Source organism: Herpailurus yagouaroundi, unplaced genomic scaffold (assembly GCF_014898765.1).
Source record: "Herpailurus yagouaroundi ecotype Mexico unplaced genomic scaffold, PumYag 160, whole genome shotgun sequence".
Taxonomy (NCBI): Eukaryota; Metazoa; Chordata; class Mammalia; order Carnivora; family Felidae; genus Herpailurus; species Herpailurus yagouaroundi.
The window spans coordinates 9,345,663-9,365,517 of NW_024412401.1; positions in this window are offsets into that span (position 1 = coordinate 9,345,663).

The window sequence follows — 19,855 nt, forward strand, 5'->3', positions numbered from 1 at the left end:
GCTCTGAACTGACAGCATAGAGCCTGACGCTGACCTGAGCCAAAGTCAGACACTTAACCGACTGAGTCACCCAGGCGCCCTGTCAATTTACCAAATATTTAAAGGCTCTTCCGTCTCTCCTCAATGGAAAACAATTACTCCTTCGTTTATATCTCAGAATACTCTACCTCTACATCCCGTGGTGCTTAGTAAAGTTAAGTTTGCGTTATGGCTACTCAAATACATGTTTTCTCTCCCTTCCAGATTAGGGATGCCCTGATAATATGAACTGCTCATCTCAGTGCCTTGCACAGAGCACCATACATAATTGATGCTTAATATATATTTGAAGAAACGACTCAACAAAGGAAACACCTTCTGATGATAAGTCCTGAACCTGAGGCATCAGAAATTGCTTCGATCCGAATCATTTCCTGTTGTTTTACATAATGTAATCCTCCACCCCTGGCCTTAAAATAAAAAAGAAAAACAACCCAGGGCGCCTGGGTGGCTCAGTGGGTTGAGCGTCCCACTTCGGCTCAGGTCATGATCTCACGGTTTGTGAGTTCGAGCCCTGCATCGGGCTTTGTGCTGACAGCTCGGAGCCTGGAGCCTGCTTCCCATTCTGTGTGTGCCTCTCTCTCTCTCTCTCTGCTTCTTCCCTGCTCACATGCTGTCTCTCTCTCGAAAAAAAAAAAATACCAAATCCTCTAAATTCTGGAAAGATTTTAGCAGATTTGAGAAGTTTTTATTTACACATAGTATGTTGAAACACAAATACCAAAGATTTTAATCATTTCATGCATATATTTTAGTGAATGTTCTGTTCACAAAAATCTGCTGGGTAAATCTGAAGGCTGAGTTTTATCATTTGTTGAAGAAAAGACACAATAAAAACTGGCAGTGGTCCTTTCTCCAAAACTGCTTCATTAAAGTACTTTACCTTGACCTCGAAGACAAAATAAAAATACACGTGAAAAATAGCAAATATATAATATTGACTTAATTGTTAAGATCACAGGTTAAAAAAATATGAAAGCAAAGACAATTGGACATTTCCATGAACTGCTCACAAATTGCTTTATGTGGATGATCTGTTTAATACTTAACAGCTGCTGGGTGACATTGGCGTTATGAACTCTATTTTCCAGATCAGAATCTAGGGCTCGGGGGACCTAAGACCCATGGTCAAGATCACTTGTTAAAATATGTGGAGGAGCCAGGCTACAGGTCCAGTTTTATCTAACTCCATGTTCCATCCTCTTTAATTATGCTGGTTATGTAGCAAGATGTAGCTGGGCCACCAAAATGAGGTATCAGGAGTGTCTCGTTTTAATACATTTTTAATGCATTATAAGTAAAGTTAATAATTTATGCATCCTGCAGACGTACTCTTTTAGTGGCTACATTATTGTTCAAAGCTCTTACATGTTATGCAGGTTTGGAATGAAGATGCATAATTGCACTAAATGGCCTTGAAAATGCAATATAGAACAGATTAGATTTAGGACCTCTGAAAATCCTCAGAGAAGTTCTAATCCAATTGAAAAGCACTAAGGTCACGGTTTGGAATCTTCTGAAAAGGGTGTGCTAAGCTACTGGGACCTGTCCTACACAACAGGGGTTGGAGTTGATGAGATGGGGCAGGGAGGCATTTAGATTCTTTATTTAGTAACATATGTTTTTCTTTCTAACATTCACCTTTTTTATTCATAAAATGGGAAAAGATAGTAGTATGTGCTTTGTGCAGATGTTAAATAAGGTGATGTACATAAAGCGCTCATCAGAATATCTGCATACATCGTATCTATTTTAATTACTGTTCTTAAAGCACAAATGTAACATTCATTCAGCAAACATCTTTCAAACATCTGAAATGTCAGGCACTATTATAGGCAGATAAATACAACTGTGAGAAGACAGACAAGACTGTTGGCTGATGAAAATGTAAACAACCGTATCTATCTATCTATCTGTCCATCCATCTACCTATCTATTGAGTGGGAGAGGGGCAGAGAGAGTGAGAGAGAGAGAATCTCCATGTTCAGCGTGGAGCCTGATGCAGGGCTCGATCTTACAACCTTCAGATCATGATCTGGGTGGAAATCAAGAGTCAGATGGTTAACTGACTGAACCACCCAGGCGCCCTATAAGCAACCATATTTTTTTGAAGAGTAATTGTATTGCCATTAATGCCAAGTATGTTGCCTATCAATCAGACAAGTTAGAATTATTATCTCCATGTATGGATGAAGAAACTGAGGCTCAGAAATAATAAATGACTTGGCCAAGGTCAAATAGCTACTGACTAGGGGACTTGCAATTTACACCAGGGCTTTCGGTTCCAAAGTCTATGTTCATTTTACTGCTCTTTAGACATTCTTCTAACTAGGTCCTTAGCTCAGGCATTTCCAGCTATTACTCCCTGTATTTGCAGAATGAGTTTTTGGAACATAGTGATTTGGAAACTAATGGCTTATATAGCCTGTTACAATTAGCTGGGGTAAAGGTAAAAACATAGCATGCATGCCACCAGTCTCACTCTCTCATTCATCAATCCATTCATTCATCCGTCCATTCACTAATTTAATGAATATTTACTAGTTATATTTCATCTTCTAGGCTCTACTCTAGACTCTAGGGATATAATGTTGAACAAGTCAGACATAGTCTCTATCCTCAAGAAACTTACATTCTGTTGGGAACAATTGACGAAAAGAACAAATGAGCACATAAAATAATTACAAGTTGTTATAAACTTATGTATAAACCTTGTAAAGGACATAAGCAATGAGCTGATATCTAGAACAATGAGGAGGGACTAACTAATAAGATAGCATGGTCTGAATAGCCTCACTGAGTAGGTGATAATCAAAGCCCAGACCTGAGGTTGAAAAGGAGATAGCGACGAGAAGGAATAAGAGAGTGAGCTTTGTTATAGGATGTGGAAGTGTCATGTTCCAAGGATTCAGTAAGACTTTGGATTCCGGGAACCAAAAAATGGCCCATAAATCCAGAACTGCCAGTGTAATATCCTGAGAGATATTTCTTAGTCTAGTCGATTTATATGCTCAAGCTTATCACTTTCTTTTTTCCAGCACTTCTCCCTGTCCCAGGGATTGACTATCCCATTTTTCCCAGATGCTGCCTCTCATTCTTCCCTCTGAAGGTCTCTTCTCTCAAATCTCATGTAGGATGGGGTATAGTATTTTGACTACGTCTTCCATTCCCAGATGTGTCACTCAGGATCCCAGTAGAAAGAGACTTCCTCTCAGCTGTTTTAATTGAAATGATTTAATAAAAGGATTATTTACAGAGGGGTAGACATAAGAGTAGGAGGAGACATTAAGAAATTAAACAAGCAACATTGAGAAGGCATTCCAATGGAGAGGAAGTAGTGTCATGGGAGCCTAAGAGAACTGGAGCCTTAGAAGAGGGACTGTCTGACTAGAGCTGTTATCATGGAGGAAGGATGCTATCACCATAGCACCAAAGGTAGGGAACAAGGAAGAAACAGCACTGCCTGGGTCTCCTCCTGGTATCCCCTCATTGACTGAACCTAACTGGAAGACAAGAGGCAATGGCATTCAAGTGACACAGTCTACAGAGGTCAGTTTTCCAAGACCCACAGCAGGGCAGAGAGGAGTAGAAAAATTTCTAAAGAGATACCGTCAAAATTCAAAGATCCCAAATAGTTTAAAGTGAACAACACCCAGCCAAACAAACCCATGGCAGTCACACCAAAACTGCAGCATCAAACGGTGGGAGCCTGGGGAAGAAATACCCTGATCTCTCTCCCTCCTCCTTCCAGTCTGCAGCCGGCACCTCCCATCAGCTAAACACAATTGTTTTGACTGCTATTAGCTACCTCATCTATTAGGTCCGCAGAGTTAAAAGAGGGGAAATTCCAAACTTTTAAGAACACTCAGCCATCTTAAATAATAACCACCATGAATGTTCACGAGAATGAAAGAGAAATGAAGTCTGATCTTTCTTAGCTTGTCTTTATCTTAATTTATTTTTAGAGCTACCCATGCCTCATAGCTCTAGTTCCCTGTTCCAAAAAGAGATGAGGCATTTGGGCTTCTCCGTAGCCCAGTGCCCAGAGATCCTAATGATTGGAATTTAGCTTAAGCCCAGGACTAATTGTGAAAACCTGTCATCTCAGCGGAAACTGGAGACTCCATCGGTTGCTCTAGTTACAAATGTCTTCTTTTGGGGAAAAAAAAAAAGTGGAAGAGACTTATGGAGGTGGCTCTATGGCAAAGATGTAGTTCTCTTATTTCCCAGTTTGCTTTATTTTTTTAGTGGTGCCAAATACCTTACGTGCACTCAAGATGGTCTCTGAGGTTCCCTCTTTAGCCTTTGACGGGATTTCCTGATGCCAGATTAAACGAATCACAGGGTAGTGATCAATGTTTCATGAAGAGCTGCTCAAATCAAGCCACACGGACTGCTCTGCCATGCAGGTAAGGGTGACTTGAGACAGGGGCATAGCTTGGTACATTTTGAGTGTCGATTAAATCCAACACTTTAAACAACGTGGAAGAGACGTGGGATCTCGGTCATGCTGGCCTTTGTAACAAGTTGAAGATTGGACTAATACGGCAAGCATGACCATTGAGAAAATGATCAGACACTAAATAGAAGAGCATCGGACTGGAAAACAATCATGCTGGTTCTCATCCTGGCTCTCCTATCTATTCATGTTATTATGGAGGCCTCGCTTCATTTAGCTAAACTTCTAATTTCTTAAGTTCAAATGATGTGTTCTAAGACTCCCCTTAGCCCTACTGTATCATGTGTGGGTATGCATTACTTCTTCATAAAAATAAGGCTGAGGGTGATAATAATGCTCAAACAGACATAGGAATATCGTAAGGATGCTGATTTCTTCCATTCCCAGAAGGGAAAGAAGAAAGGTTAGAATGTAAGCTAGAAAGCTAGTATTTGTAAAGTATCTGTTACGTCTGACACGTTTTTAAGCTTCATTAGTTCTGATACCAGCTCTATATCTTTAGGTTCTGTTTCTCTTTACTTCCCAGATAAGAAAGCAGAGGCTGCAAGAATTTTGCTATTGCTTTTTGTTCTTTAATTGCTAATCTTTCTTGAAACACTCACTTTCTCTGTTCACCATGTACTCAGTCCTTACTTGCAGTCTCCCTTCTGCTGTCACCAAGGTACAAAACTTTGTTCAATCTTCTTGGGATTTGATGGACCTGAACATGTGCTCTCTCTTGAAACCCTCTTCTGCCAGATTCTCTGATGCCTGACTTTCCTGATTTAACTTCTATGGCACGGGTATAAATTTTATATACCATGTACCTTAAACAAAGTTGACATTGTATTTCATTCTAACCACACCTAGTCACTTTCATGTTCATTAATGGCGAAAAACTTGAATTTATCAGATCATGATCTTTGAGGGTTTTCTGTCTTTTTAGCTTTTTGGGGTGTTTTTTTTGAGGGTTTTCTGTTTTTAAAGCACAAATCTCTTTGATTCCTGCCTTCTGCATTCTCTTTTCCTTCTCCCCAGACTGATCTAAGCTCAGAGGGGCTTATCTTTGCTTCTCATTTGGGAGAGAGAGTTTTTGCTGGAATTTTCCTTTGATGACATTCCTGTTCTCTTGCTCTGCAAGTGCATGGTGACTGCTTCTGGAAACTTGGTGGTCTGCTTCTGCTGACTCACCCCTACCTCATAATACTTGGCACTGTGACCCTTTCAGAGTTACTCATGTCTTCCTTTCATTCATGGTGTGGCTGGCCACACTTCAGCTTCTGCTAACAGCTCTCCTGGCCTTTGACCTGTTATCTTTTGTGGTAACCCCTTTCAGAAAGCCTACTTCTCAGCTGCCAGCTCTTTTTTTTTTTTTTTTTTAGCTGCCAGCTCTTTTGATGCTTCACGAGACACACACAATGTTTTAGGATCTCTTCTATATCTCAAGGAAATCTGAAGAGATTGAGAAGTGGTTGGAGAGAGTGGGGAGGGGCTATCGCAATCCACACTCTGCCTAGACTTGTCCAGAAAAAAATTTCCACCTTTTTCTGGCTACTCCATATTGACAGAAGACCCTTGGGAAATCTATCTCCGTCCAGGGTTTGAAAGACGAGCTTACATTCCCTTGTTTTTCAATCTCCAAACTCATCTGGGCATCTCTATCTCTCCCTGAGATTTTGACCCTGAGATAAGAGCTCACACTAGTATCCAAACTCTCTTGCCCTCCTTCCCTATTCCTCTCCAGACCTCCTCTTTCTTCATCCCAGAAAGGATTCCTACTTTTCTTTCTACGGTGCAAACCTGCTCTTCAGTGATCATAAGTTCTCACAGATTCTGTAGTTTAAAGAAGAAAGTATTCTGAGTCCACCAGACTCTTAGCTGTGTGTTAGGGGGTGGAGAGTTAAAAAAAACAACAACAACAGTCTTTCTCTTTCAAAGACAGTGTCTCTATCATTGGCTTTCAAGAACTTCTTTTGGAACTCAAAAAGAATAATCTCTCTTTCTTGCTGAGATCCACCTCCCCCACCCCTTTATTCTTTGTTTTCTTAACACATTAAGCCTCAGCCTCGGGGTTTATAGTCAACTGTGCATAAAAGGAATTGGCAAGAAGGAAAAATTCAATAACGTTAGGTAATGTTTCAAAATCTTATTCTGTTAGGTTGTCTGCTTCTTGTCTGGCTTCTCTGCCTTCTCTCGTACCGTCTACGTTGATGTCAATCAAGGCATTGAACTAGTTCTTTCCATATATTTTCTTTTAATGCCTAAATACAGCTTTGTACTTGTAATCTTTCACTTCTTTGGGGTCATGTACCCTTTTGAGATTCTGTTAAAAGCCAGGGACTTTTCCCCCCAGAAAAATACACTTAAGCATATGCATATTGTCCTAGTCCATTTGGGCTGTTATAATGAAAAAAAAACAAAAAACGTACTGGGTGGCTTAAACAGCAAACACTTATTTCCCACAGTTTAGGAGGCTCACAGTTCAACCTCAAGGTGTTGGCGCATTCTGTGTCTGATGGGGACCTGTTTCCTGGTTCATAGACCACTGTCTTCACGGAGTCATCACTTGGTGGAAGGGGCAGAAATGTTCTCTTTTATAAGGGCACTATTTCCATTTATGAGAGCTGCACACTCATGAATTAATCCCCTCATAAAGATCCCACTTCCTAATAAAATTACATTAAGGATTAGTATTTCAATATATGAATGTGGGGGGGGGGGGCGCCCACAAACATTCATTCCATAGCCCATATGAATTTTTTCATTATTTGAAGAGGTTCATAGTTTCTTAAGCCTATTCGTAAAACCGTGGAGGACACAATTACCTGGGTTAGGACCACTTGTCTCTTCATTGCTATAACCCCAACGTCTAAAAGAGCACTTGCCACAGAGAACGTACTCAGGATCAATTCTTCACTTAAATAAATGAAAAAATTACTATCTCCAACTCTTAGCTCTCTCCTGAATTCTAGCCCACGTTACTAACTCCCATTCAGATGTCACATCAGAATCTCAATTTCCCAAACAGAACCATTACCCTTCATTTTTGTCCCCTATTTGAATCGATGGCCCTGCTCTCCTCTGATTATTGTGACTCTACCTTCAATGTGTTTGGGTCTTTTCCTCTCCCTTTACATCCAATTGACTTCCAAGGCCTATTGATTCTCTCTCCACAATATCTTTCAATTTCCCACAATGTATTGCCGCTCTATGAAGAAGGTATTTGGGGAACCAGATCAACATGACCCATGACCTTCAATCCTTCACTCATAGGATGAGTTTCAGGAAGTTGTGGTCATTGCCTGTCCCCATGTCCAAAGTTTATTGGACGCTAATCAAAGCTGTGCCAATCACATTCTGTCTTTTAGGAATTTGGAGTTAGTACTGAGAAGTTTGAATTCCTTTTAGATTAATTCCTTGGACATAGAATATGTAAAAACTAGAGTTCTGAGACATTCCATTTCAATCAGGTGGAGTGAATAGCAGAAAAAGAGGATACACTGAAAGAAAAGGATAAAGGTCAGAGAGAAGCAGGAACCAGTAACTCAGATTCCAGAGCAAGTATCACTGCTTCCTGACTTCCTAGCACCAAGTTCCTTTCTAGTACTGAAGTCTGGCTGTATCTCTCTCCTGTAGGGTACACTTTTTTATACAAATGAAAACCTTTAAGAAAATCTCGTGATTTTTTTGTGTGCTTTCTCTAGCTTTGGGCTTTCTAGTATCTGTGGGGTTGTGTGTTAAAATGGAGTTTGTCTTGTCTCTGTTTTAGCCAAGACAAGATAATAGATGCTATATTTCATTGTGCGTTGAGAGAGGAACCTATCATATCTGTAAACTTTTGACACAACTTTTGAGCTTCCTCACTCACATGAGGCTATAAGAAAGCTAAAAGAGTAGAGAGCAAGAGAGGATTTGTGAAAGGCTTTCCTTCTAAGTATTCCGACTTCCCAACATTGGGGCTCATAATTTCTAATGAGCCTCAAAGAAAACTGGCTATGTGTTCATTTGAAAAAAGATCCCGTCCATGAGAGAATGCCTGCAGGGCGTTGTAAGAGACCCAGGGAAGGTCAAGAGCACCCAGGCAGAGAAAAGGCACAACCATGTTAGGACCTTGCAGCTTAGTTGCAGCTCAAGCACACATTTTGTGCTTGAGAGCTCACAATTACTGGCCTCTGTGTTCTACCTGTTCTGCTCTGTCTTTCTCAACATAATATCTGATGGTCACTGAAACAACAGACGTAGATATGAAGGCAGCTCACCCTGCCAATGGGTTGACTCCCACCGTCTGGCCAAGATATCCTAGTGGGAGGTACATAAGAAAGAGAGGAGAGACAGTCCAGTCTTCTCTTCTGTAAAAGCAACTCCTGGCCAGAACTCAGTTGCCTGGTGACATCTATCTCAAGGGAGGCTAGGATATATTGATGTTAGCTGGGATGCTATTTGATCAGCTAATACTCTGTAGTTCTCTCGCTGATAAAAGGAGGTGAGAGCAAATACCAAGACCAATTGGTCATCTCATCCATGATTCTCTTACTAATTCAATTGACCCTACATACTGATTACTCTCCTTGAAGTACAGTTTGATCATTTCACATCCCCAAAAAGTTTCAACAATCTCCAAGTCTCTACTGAGTAAAGTTCAAACTCAGTTCCCCTTAAACATAATTCTTAGTGTTTTGTTAGACAAATACACCATAGATGTAATTATCCATTGTTCTAGTCTTAACCATTTATATATTTTCCTTTCTTTTGGCATTATGAGCAACGTTGCCTTAATATCCTTATAGTTACGTGACTGTGTTACATCTAAAAGGACATTTAAAAAAATTTTACTCATAGTCCATACGGCACTTAACGTGTAGCACAAGATACATGTTTATTAAATGCTTACTCAATGAGTAACAAATGAACTAATTCTGCCATGGAAAAGTGAGCTAAGAGCCACAACATCTCAGATTTATGAATTGACTTCAAATAACTCAGCAAATCCTAACTGAGAGCATCAAAAGTGAAACAAGAAAGAAAGAAGCAAGACCACTAAAGAGACTGAATACCTTAATTCAATTGTGTTAGTTCAGGGAATGCCAGCTGCTGTAAGGAATAAACCCCAAAATATCAATGGCTTAACACAAAATAAAACATTCTTACTCAGGTAATAGTCTAATACTGATCTTCATGTTTGGAGAGAGGAAGAAGGTGAGAGAGTGGTAGTTTATTCAGAAGCCAAGCTGAGAGAGGGTCTGCTGTCTTCGACAAGTGACTTTCAAGGTCATTCTGGGTGATACTGTCGAGCTAGAAGAGAGGGAAGGACGGATGGTGAAAAAAGGCACACCTGTCTCCTAATGGCCTTAGCCTGAAATTAATTACATGGCTCTGTTTAGATGAAAGGGGGGCTGGAATGAGTAGTCCCCAGAGGGGCAACTTTGTCCCAACAGCAACACTACACCAAGAAAGGGAGCACAAAATAAATCTTTGGAGGGTAGCCATCTGTCTCTCCCATATGAGCATTAGATGAGTAGTCAAAAAATGTCCTGAAATCAGAAAAGATCACGTATATGTGGGGGGAAGGGGAATTGCAGGGAGTGGACTTGCCCCTCTTTCCCATTCTACTTCTCTCTCACCGAGAAGCGCTCATATTTTCTCTATTTCCTTTAAAATTTACTAAGAATCTCAAAGACAGCCTCTTTCTTCTACTGAATGCTTAGATTGGAAATAAATGCAAGAGCAGATAACCTCTGGCTTTAAATTTTCTGAATTCGAGAGTCATCGTAAAGTGAAAAGAGCCTGGGCTTTTGAATCACACGGATTTGGGCTTAAATCGCAGGTAGCTCACTGCTAAAGAGGTATTTTTGGTAAAAATAGTTCAACATCTCTCAACCTCAAGTTGCCCATCTGTAAAATAGGGATGAGGCTTTGACTGGCATAAGACAATAAATTTAAAATGCTTGCTTTCAGACTGGTTTGCTTTTTTTAAGGACTTGATCCCACCCAGAATGGATGGGCCAGGCAGTCTTTTCAACGTTGAAGAATTTATTCTCCTATTTCACCCTCTCGTATGTATTCCATAACTGGCTCCTTGTTCTAGTCTTTCTCCTCCCCTGGCAACTGATCCAGTCATTCATTCTACTCTTTTCACCATATCCCTTTAGTTCAATGCCAAATCTAACTTCTCTCTGCCAACAAAAGCTTCATCATCTGAGTTGTTTTTACCTCTCTTTTTTTTTTTTAATTTTTTTTTTCAACGTTTATTTATTTTTGGGACAGAGAGAGACAGAGCATGAACGGGGGAGGGGCAGAGAGGGAGGGAGACACAGAATCGGAAACAGGCTCCAGGCTCTGAGCCATCAGCCCAGAGCCCGACGCGGGGCTCGAACTCACGGACCGCGAGATCGTGACCTGGCTGAAGTCGGACGCTCAACCGACTGCGCCACCCAGGCGCCCCGTTTTTACCTCTCTTTTAGCCAGATTCACTCATGGTCTCTGCTGAGTAATGCATCTCTCAACTTAATCTGGGCCCTGGAAATCCCTTTCTTATAAATGCCCTTCTTGAGTTTCCCTATTGGATTTATAAAACAAATCAATATATAGTTACTCCCTTCCCCTGATTCAATCCCAAACCCCCTAACACTATTGTCCTGAGCTCTGCCCCCTTCCCATTCCGAGCCTTCTCTTATAGTCTACAAAGAATTACTTGCTAGACTGCACACGTCAGACTCATACTCTGCTAAGGGTGTCTTGCGGGGAATTCATTGAAAGTCCTTCTTGCATGTTGTTCTAAGAAATACAGTTCTTATTCAGATCATCCTGTCGTCAGCTCGGCCTCAAAAAGGGCTGATGTAATTTCGACTTTGCCACCGTCATCTTTTCTGATTGTTCTACGCTGATAAGTAAACACAGGCATTGCTGTCACGGGAGCAGGGACAAGTCCTAGCCTACAGCAAGCTTTTCCCTCCTCTCTTTTTTCCTTTGTTTCATTTACTAGCTGCAGAGGGCAGAGAATAGGCCTCAGAATGTGGACCACACTAACAAATATCCTGGGCTTGGCGGGGCACTCCTAGCATCCTTGCCTCGAACCATCAGTTTCCAGTGAGAATGGTGTGCTTTATCTGGAACTCCAAAGTGTGGTCACTGCAGGTTAAAATGCATAGAGCAAACCCTTGTTTATTTCTGGCTAGCCAGCAATCACAGCCACATTTCATTTTGGTGAAGGCCACTGTATGTGCTTCGTGAGAGGTAGGCACACAGGCCTAGGTGTTTCTTTTTTAAACAACCACTTGACAGCTAGAGCATGTGACTAATCAGATGCTCCCACCTGGGACTTGGGATCCTGACAGGTGACATAAAGGCTCCACAATACTCACTAGCATTGTGATCGGTGACATTAATAGAACAGCAGTGGCAATAGCTGTTGCTCACCACGAGGGTCCAAGCTGCAAGTGCTAACGCCAGTGCCCTCGCCAGTCTCTTCCTTTGGCTTGACCATGACTGTCTCAGTTAGTATTTTCTGACATAAATCCTTCAGGGTTCCTGTCCACACAGTAAGCTACTTGATAGCCTTCCATTAAATTTCATTTCTGTTCACACTAGCCAAAGCAAGTTTTTATGTTTACTTATTTTTAAAGTTTATTTATTTCTTTTGAGAGAGAGAGAGAGAGACAGTGCCAGCAGGGGAGGGGAAGAGAGAGGGGGAGAGGATACCGAGCAGGCTCCAAGCTACCAGTGTGGAGCCTGATGCAGGGCTCGAACTCACAAACTGTGAGACCATGACCTGAGCTGAAACCAACAGTCTGATGCTGGACCGACTGAGCCACCCAGGCGCCCCAAGTTTCTGTGTTTATAACCAAGAACTCTAACTGTTCAGTGTATGGTGTCTGATGTAGAAGATCTCATGACACAGCTAAAGAGAGCACAGACTTCTAGTTACATAATCTGAGCTGTCATCTGGGCTCTGCTACTTAACTAGCTATGTATGTTAGGGCAAGTCACTTAATGTGCCTCCTTCTTCATTTATAAAATAGAACTAACAAACCTTTACTAGATGTCTGCGCTGGTAGGCTTTCTTTAATGTTCCTTCGCCTTGACTCATGTAAGAATTCTCTGAAAAAGGACACTATTACAAACTGTGTTCAAAGATTTTGCTCCAAAATGCCGCACTTCTCCCTCTGTTGGTATTCTGTTATTCAACATTTGGTAGTTAACTGCACTCTCTCTTCCGTGAACCTTCCTCTCCAATACCTTCCATTTCCAATACCCAAATGCTTGCTTCTGCTTCTCGCCCTGTGACTTAGACTCCAAAGTGTTATTCATACTCTCTGAGAAAAATACTCCCAAGCATGGAGTTACCAGCAGTAAATGATCTATTGGCTTGGAAAACCACTGGATCCCCTTTTTCGTCTCCTGCTTTCAATGATGAGAATCCCAGACTTCCACTGCACAGAGCACAGTGAGTGTCAGTGAAGGTGATTCAAGTGGAAAAGCCTACTGATCTACAAAATAGTATGTGGTAACTATCCCTCAACAGAGGGTTCTCGAAGAACTTCAACTCCCAACTTCGATCTCCTCACCAAAAGGTGACTGGCCCTGTGTAACAAATAGAATGTGACAGAAATGATGCTGTGTGAATTTTGAGGCTAGGTCATAAGAAGTCTTGAGGCTCCCACTGTGCACTGTTGGAATGCTTCATCAGGGTGAGTCAGTCACCCTGAGAGAAGGTTGCTCATCCTGGGACTGCCATGCTGTAAGGACGCCCAGGCTAACCACCTAGAGAAACTGCCAGGAGAGAGAGAGATTCTTATCTGTTCCCGTTATCTCAGTCCGGGGAGCCGTCTGCCCACATTGGATCCTGGCAGACGCCCTGTGGAGAAGAACCGAGAAGCTCAGATGACAGCATAAACCCCCAGTGGAGCCATTCCAGCCTCTAGCTGAGACCCCAAACATCCCAGAGCAGAGACGAGCTATCGTCTCTGTGCCCAGCCTGAATATTTGACCCAGAGAATTATGAGCATAATAAAATGGGTCTTGTTTTATGCTGTTAAGATTTGTTGAGGTTTGTCGTGTAGCGATAGATAACTGAAACACACTGTGCGTTTGTGATTAGATGAATGAATGAAGTCTTCAGTTGAGCAGAGTTCTCTGGCGACAATTAATGGTGAATGAAAAAGACTCCACTTTGCAAGATCCAGTAACGTGCCTCAGGGTGTGGTTAGCAGACACATGACTCATGCCACCATAGCCACTGAAGACTGCTAAGAGATCCCAGTAGCTGATGTCCCACTGGGAGCCTTGTCATGGGAGGGCAGGGAACTATGCAGCCAATGCTGTGGGCACACGTGTTGGAGTCTATCTACCTTCCCTGTCTCAGAGCTTCACCCTTTCTTCCTGTTCTTTAGGAGACCTCTGAATTAAAAACAAATGCAAACTAATAATACTATATATTCAAGATTAGGCCGGCGTCTTTTTCTTTTGGGGACTTAATTTTATGTCAATCTTTCATCTAAAAAGATGCAATGAATTAAGAATATTTTTAAAAAAATAAATGGGCGATTGAATGAAAAAGTAGGTTATAAAAATGTGTGTAATAAGAAGCCTACTGAATACATATAAATATACATAACATACATACATATAACGATAACATAAACAAGTATTGTGGGACTACAAATAATTAAAACTTTTCGCGTTATGCTTTTCCATTTTTTCCCCACTTTCCTGAAGTGCATACAAATCATTTATAATCAGAATATAAAAATGTAACCATAGATATCTGGCCAATCTAAAAAAATCTAGCAGGAAGTACAAAATGGGCACTCACCAATCTGGTGCATACCTGGTGGGTATTACAACCTTGATCATATAAATTGCTACGACTTCAAAAAAAATTTTTTTAATGTTGATTTTTGAGAGACAGAGAGACAGAGAGCAGGGGAGGGGCAGAGAGAGAGGGAGATGCAGAATTCAAAGCAAGTTCCAGGCTCCCAGCTGTCAGCACAGAGCCCGATGCCAGTCGGACATGAGATCATGATCTGAGCCGAAGTCGAATGCTTAACTGACTGAGCCCCCCAGACGCCCCAAATTGCTATTACTTCAAAGATGTCCAGAGACAGGTTATTTTCTAGATAATGCCTTTGCTAGTACCCGTAAGAAATCAGGAACTTAAGGTATTAATGAAATACACTATACATTTATTCTAAGGGAACACCAACTCCTCAATTTATGGAAATTTGGGGGTGCCCTGAAGCCATCTTGTATTTACCACTGTGCCAGCAAGATTCCTGGAAACAGAAAACAGACCCATGAAATCTTATTACTCTAGTTTTGAGAACTGCAAAGGCAGAAAAGGAGAGCTGGGGTATTTCAAAAGTGATGGCTGCAGGAAGGAGCTCCCCCACTGAAGGTCCAGGTTGGGATTATTAGAAGTTAGCAACTTAGAGGAAGGGCCCTCTAAGACCCAAACCTCTGAGGAGAAGACTGTGTGACTGGTGCTGGTGTCTCAGGAGTCCAAGGGGGACCCTCATAGCTCTTAGACTCATGTGTCTGAGGAGGTAGCACCAGCACGCTCATGCTGGTACCTCCGAGGGGGTGAAGGCTGGGTCTAGGAAGGGGGGACATTTACAAACTGGAACCAAATGTGTCTATGGAACCAGCTGCTTCTTCGAGGTGGAGAATCCGTTACAGGAGCAGTAAACACACAGGGAGGAGCCGGTCCCTTCCTCCTCCTCCAGCCTTTCCATGTCCCTCTGGGGCTTCCTGTTGTCAGAGCTGGGGAAGGAGAACGGAGGTTTGCAGGCACCTGGTCCCAGCAATGAAAACAGAATATAGAAGGGTGAGAAACGCTAACCTCCCACTGCTCTGTCTCTAACGATGAGCTAAGAGCGCCCATTTCAGATATGCTATATTTAACCAACATTATGTCTAACAGTGTGCTGCAGACATCCATTGATGGATCACTCTATGTGTATCAAAAGCCTCCTTTGTCCTGACCACATCAACCAACAGGTAATTGTAAACAAACCCTTGCATGGCACCTAAAAGCTTTCAGATTTGAGCTTAACTAGAAAACACTGGCTTGAGTCTTCATTGCTAAGGGAGGATCAAACTTTCCACCCTTAATTTTCTGGGCTTCCCCCCCGCCCCCCGCCTTCTTCTCAAAAACATAAAATAAAAATTAAAATAAAATAAAATAAAATAAAATAAAATAAAATAAAACAACAACAAACAAACCAAAAACTGTAGCTAACTTAAAAATCTCTGAAATTCTCTTTTTAGCAAGCTGACCCTCAACAGGATCCCATCGGTCTAGATTGGGTGTCTTTATAAGAAAGAGATTCTGCCTCTTTGTTGTCAGAAATGTATTTTCCACATCATACCTCGTCTTCTTTACGACACTCCTGGGAGAAATTCTTGCCCGATTTCACCACCAAGAACAGATGTAATTCTTCTGAGCAGTCAGTCTGTTTTTACCTTACGGACTCTGAACTGTATAACCGACCACATTTTTTTCACTTAGCTGCTGGCAAACCTACTGCCAAAGTGCCTCCTTATTTTATTCCCTACTCCAGTGTACATGTGGGTCACGAACATAAGCACTTTTTATTCTATTTCTGTTGAATCCTTGTCTCTGATTTTATTTCCTTTATGCCACTTTTAACTTGTGCCACTTTTGATACATACCCATTGTAAACCTCCTGATGTGCACTAGGGAAAAGACAGAATATAATTAAATACATATAAGGAAAAAAAAAATAAAAGGAGCTCACAGGTGTTCCTGGGGAAAATATCCAATGAGATCAAGCAGTGTAATTTGAAGCAATAGGCTGAGAAAAGTAATTAAGAATACATATAAATTTGAAAGCATTGAGATGTTTGAGACTAGTAAAATGATTGAATCTTTATTGCTGACACTGCAGAAAATGTAATATGAAACCAGAACTCCTAATACAGTGCTCATAGTGGACATAGCATTGATTTTGCTTTGTGGATATCTTTGTACATCCCTCTGGGATCTTATTTATTTATCAAGATTGTATTTCATTTTAAACGAGAAAATATTTTTGAGTAGGCTCTTCAAAGGTGTGCTATAACCTTAAAGTTTCATTTGGCTATGTCCAGAATCCAAACTTTTTTCCTTCTATCAGAACATACGTCTGCTTTAACATTAAGAGCAATGGAAAAAAGTACTTGATGGCCACCTTTGCTAGAATATTCACTCATAATTGAGGGTATCCCTAGGGACACGATTCATAGGTAAATATGAGTAGTGACAAAGGTAAGATTAACGAAATACATGACGAATGTCCAAATATTTTCCTGCTGTGTCAAAGTATCGTTCTCATCTGGCCCACGTTTCTTCCCAACTGCAGCTCGGAGGTAACTGATCATAGGTGACTCCTCAGAGTCATAGGTAACTGATCATAGGTGACTCCTCTGTAGAGAAAAGAGAGGGTCTCTGTGATGAACTTGGATTCGCAGCCCCCATTCCCACAGATTTTACTTTAAGAAACCTAAACACGTTGCCAGCATGTAGGATGAATCCTGGCTAGACAAATATTTTCATGTCTTTCTGCCATATTCTTGCCGTGGGGTTATTTAATGTCTCTGAGCCTCGGGCTCCCAGGAAAATAATACCCGCCATTGCTGATAACCAAGAAGATTTAGCTAACAAATGTCTGTGAAAGAGCCTGGCTCAGAAAAGGACTCCAAAAGTGGTGGTGTCTGTTATTATTAACCGTCTCCTACTTGGGAGGAGACAGGTTGTAATATATCCCTCCGGGATTCCAATTTTCTGCCGGAATAGAACAAACAACTGCTTGAAAGGAAAATCCATCTTTTAAGCAGCCTGTTGTTTTTAATTACCTGAGACCAATGTTAATGGCCACAGTTTGGATTGAAAAAGCTGGCTGCTGTTAAGAGGGGATCGATCAGCTCTCTGGGGTGCGAGAAACAACAGCCCGTGGAAATTTTAAGCGACATTGGTAGAGTCCTTAGAGCAATTTTGGCTCTTTACAGAATGCCACATAAGAATTGTTTGCTGTCCTGTGTTCCTCTGAAATTTATGTCCTGGCTTGCTTGGTAACTCATCTAAGAGGTGTCGCTGGCTGAAAATAGCATTGGGTCTGCCGTGTTCTTGCTTGGTGGGAGCAGACAGGAACTGAGTCCTATACAGGCAAGGCTTAGCGTGGCAGTGGGAGGCTTGTCCCGCTGTTTACAAAATGTTATAAATACGGCCTTGCCGGAATTGCCTGGAGAGAGCTCCAAACTACTTGCTGAACAGCAGCAATACTTAAATGCCCATCGCACACCCAAAGGGATGCCTTGTTTCCAAAGGGGCCCCTTCACACAGACACGTACAAGACCATCAACTGAGAGAGACGGCTGGTTCATTTATGTGTGAAGCTTATGGATTGTAGCATGGCTGACATGCTATGGGGCACCTGGGTGGCTCAGTTGGTTAAGCGTCTGCCTTTGGCTCCGGTCGTGATCTCGCAGTTCGTGAGTTTGAGCCCCACATCTGGCTTTCTGAGTAGAGCACGCTTCAGGTCCTCTGTCCCCCTGTCTCTCTGCCCCTGCCCCACTCACACACGCTCTCTCTCTTTCTTAAAAATAAATAAGTAAACTTTTTAAAAAAAGAATAGCTGACATGCTCAACATTTGTCCTTAAAATTCCACTCAGGGACTTCTCAGATTGTCTCCGACCCTCATCCCTCGCAGTATCTTTTGCCGTGTTTAATCTCGCAGTGTTGTAGATCATCTGGAGACAGCACTGGGAGCTCCTGGAGAAGACATCATTTCTCTTTGTTTTTTTATATCTATATTGTCTTTTATATCTATATCGCTGCATTTTGTCTCTATAAAGTACATAGGTGTCTCACAATTGTGAGTTAATTGAATTAAGCCGGGTGTTCGTCTTGATGGCCAGCGTGTGCAGGGTTAGAAATGTTTTAGACATTGGTTACCTTCTACATTTGCTTACTCGAAACTTAAATTTAGAGGAGCTTAAAATGGAGATTAAAAAATACCACGTCCAACCCACAAACATTACACATAATGGTTCTGGGAGGCAGTGAGGTTAAACACATTACCTGAGGCCACAGCTCTGACCGTCGGCAGAGGCAGGACCAGCATCAACGATCTGACTCTTCATTCAATATTTTCAGATGATACGTAATAAAAACATCATTTTCAAACCAGAAACCCTTTCTCTCAGTGTCAGTGTTTCCATTGGTTGCTTATGACAACTGAAGTTTCAGTGGGATTTCATCTCCTTTGTGGGAATGCACAGGAGGACCTCCCTTATCTCTCTATCCCACTCCTTAAAACTCTCCGCTCCCATGTTCCAGAAAGAAAATAAACATTCTCCCTGAGGATCCCATCCTGAGTTTCCACTTGAACATTCATTTCCTTTGTGTCAAAATCAATTGAAAATAAAATGGAAACTAATGTGGTTTTGTCCCCCCTCTTCTTTTTGGGTAATTTTCTCTCAAAATTAGAATCCACTCACCGCTGCCTCAAAGTATTGAAACAAAATACTAAAACATGTTTGCGACCGATCTCGTTAGGGAGATGTTGAGGTTGGCTTTTCCTAAGCAGAAAATGGTCTCATCAGGCTTTCAAACTGAAGGCATAAACGTCAAGCTGCTATATCAGCTATATTAGGGTTTGAATCCTTATACAAAGGTGGCAAAAATACGCCTATTTATACAGAAGTTTTTCACAGAGTTTCAACCTAGAAAAAATTCTTTCAAGAGAAAAAAAGTTTAAAATAGGCCTATTATATATATCTATATATGTGTGTATATATATAGATATAGAAAGCTACATAGATATACATGACTTACAAACTTTAAATAGAATTGACTTATGGCAAACTAATAACCAGCACGTATATTTTGAGTTTATTATGTATCAGGCGTGTTTCTGATAGCTTTGCTTTTCTCAATTGATTATTAATTGTCAACTACCATGCCTGTTTTACGTAAGAACAATAACGTCTGGCACCGTTAGTATCTTCTGATATTAACAGCTATGAGCCAAACGCTAAATTAAGCACTTCGTGTGCTTTTTATTATTTAATTCTCATATAGCCCATGAAAGATGAGCATCATCCCTCAGTGAAAAGCTGAGTTTCTGCAAGGTTAAGTCATTTGCCCAAGGCCATATAATGAGTGACCGGTGGAGCTGAGAGGCAAACTCACTTCTCTCAAGTGCAGAGCCCATGCTCTGTCCGCAGGCAGCAAACGCCTGAAGACTGACGGGGATTTGTGAGTCTATAATTGTTAAGGAGCTCACCGAACCTCTCCCTGGCTACCTTACTACTACCTGTATCCTGAGGGTGCTAAGGGGACTCTATGTTTAGGGATGGCAGTCACCATATTGAGCTGA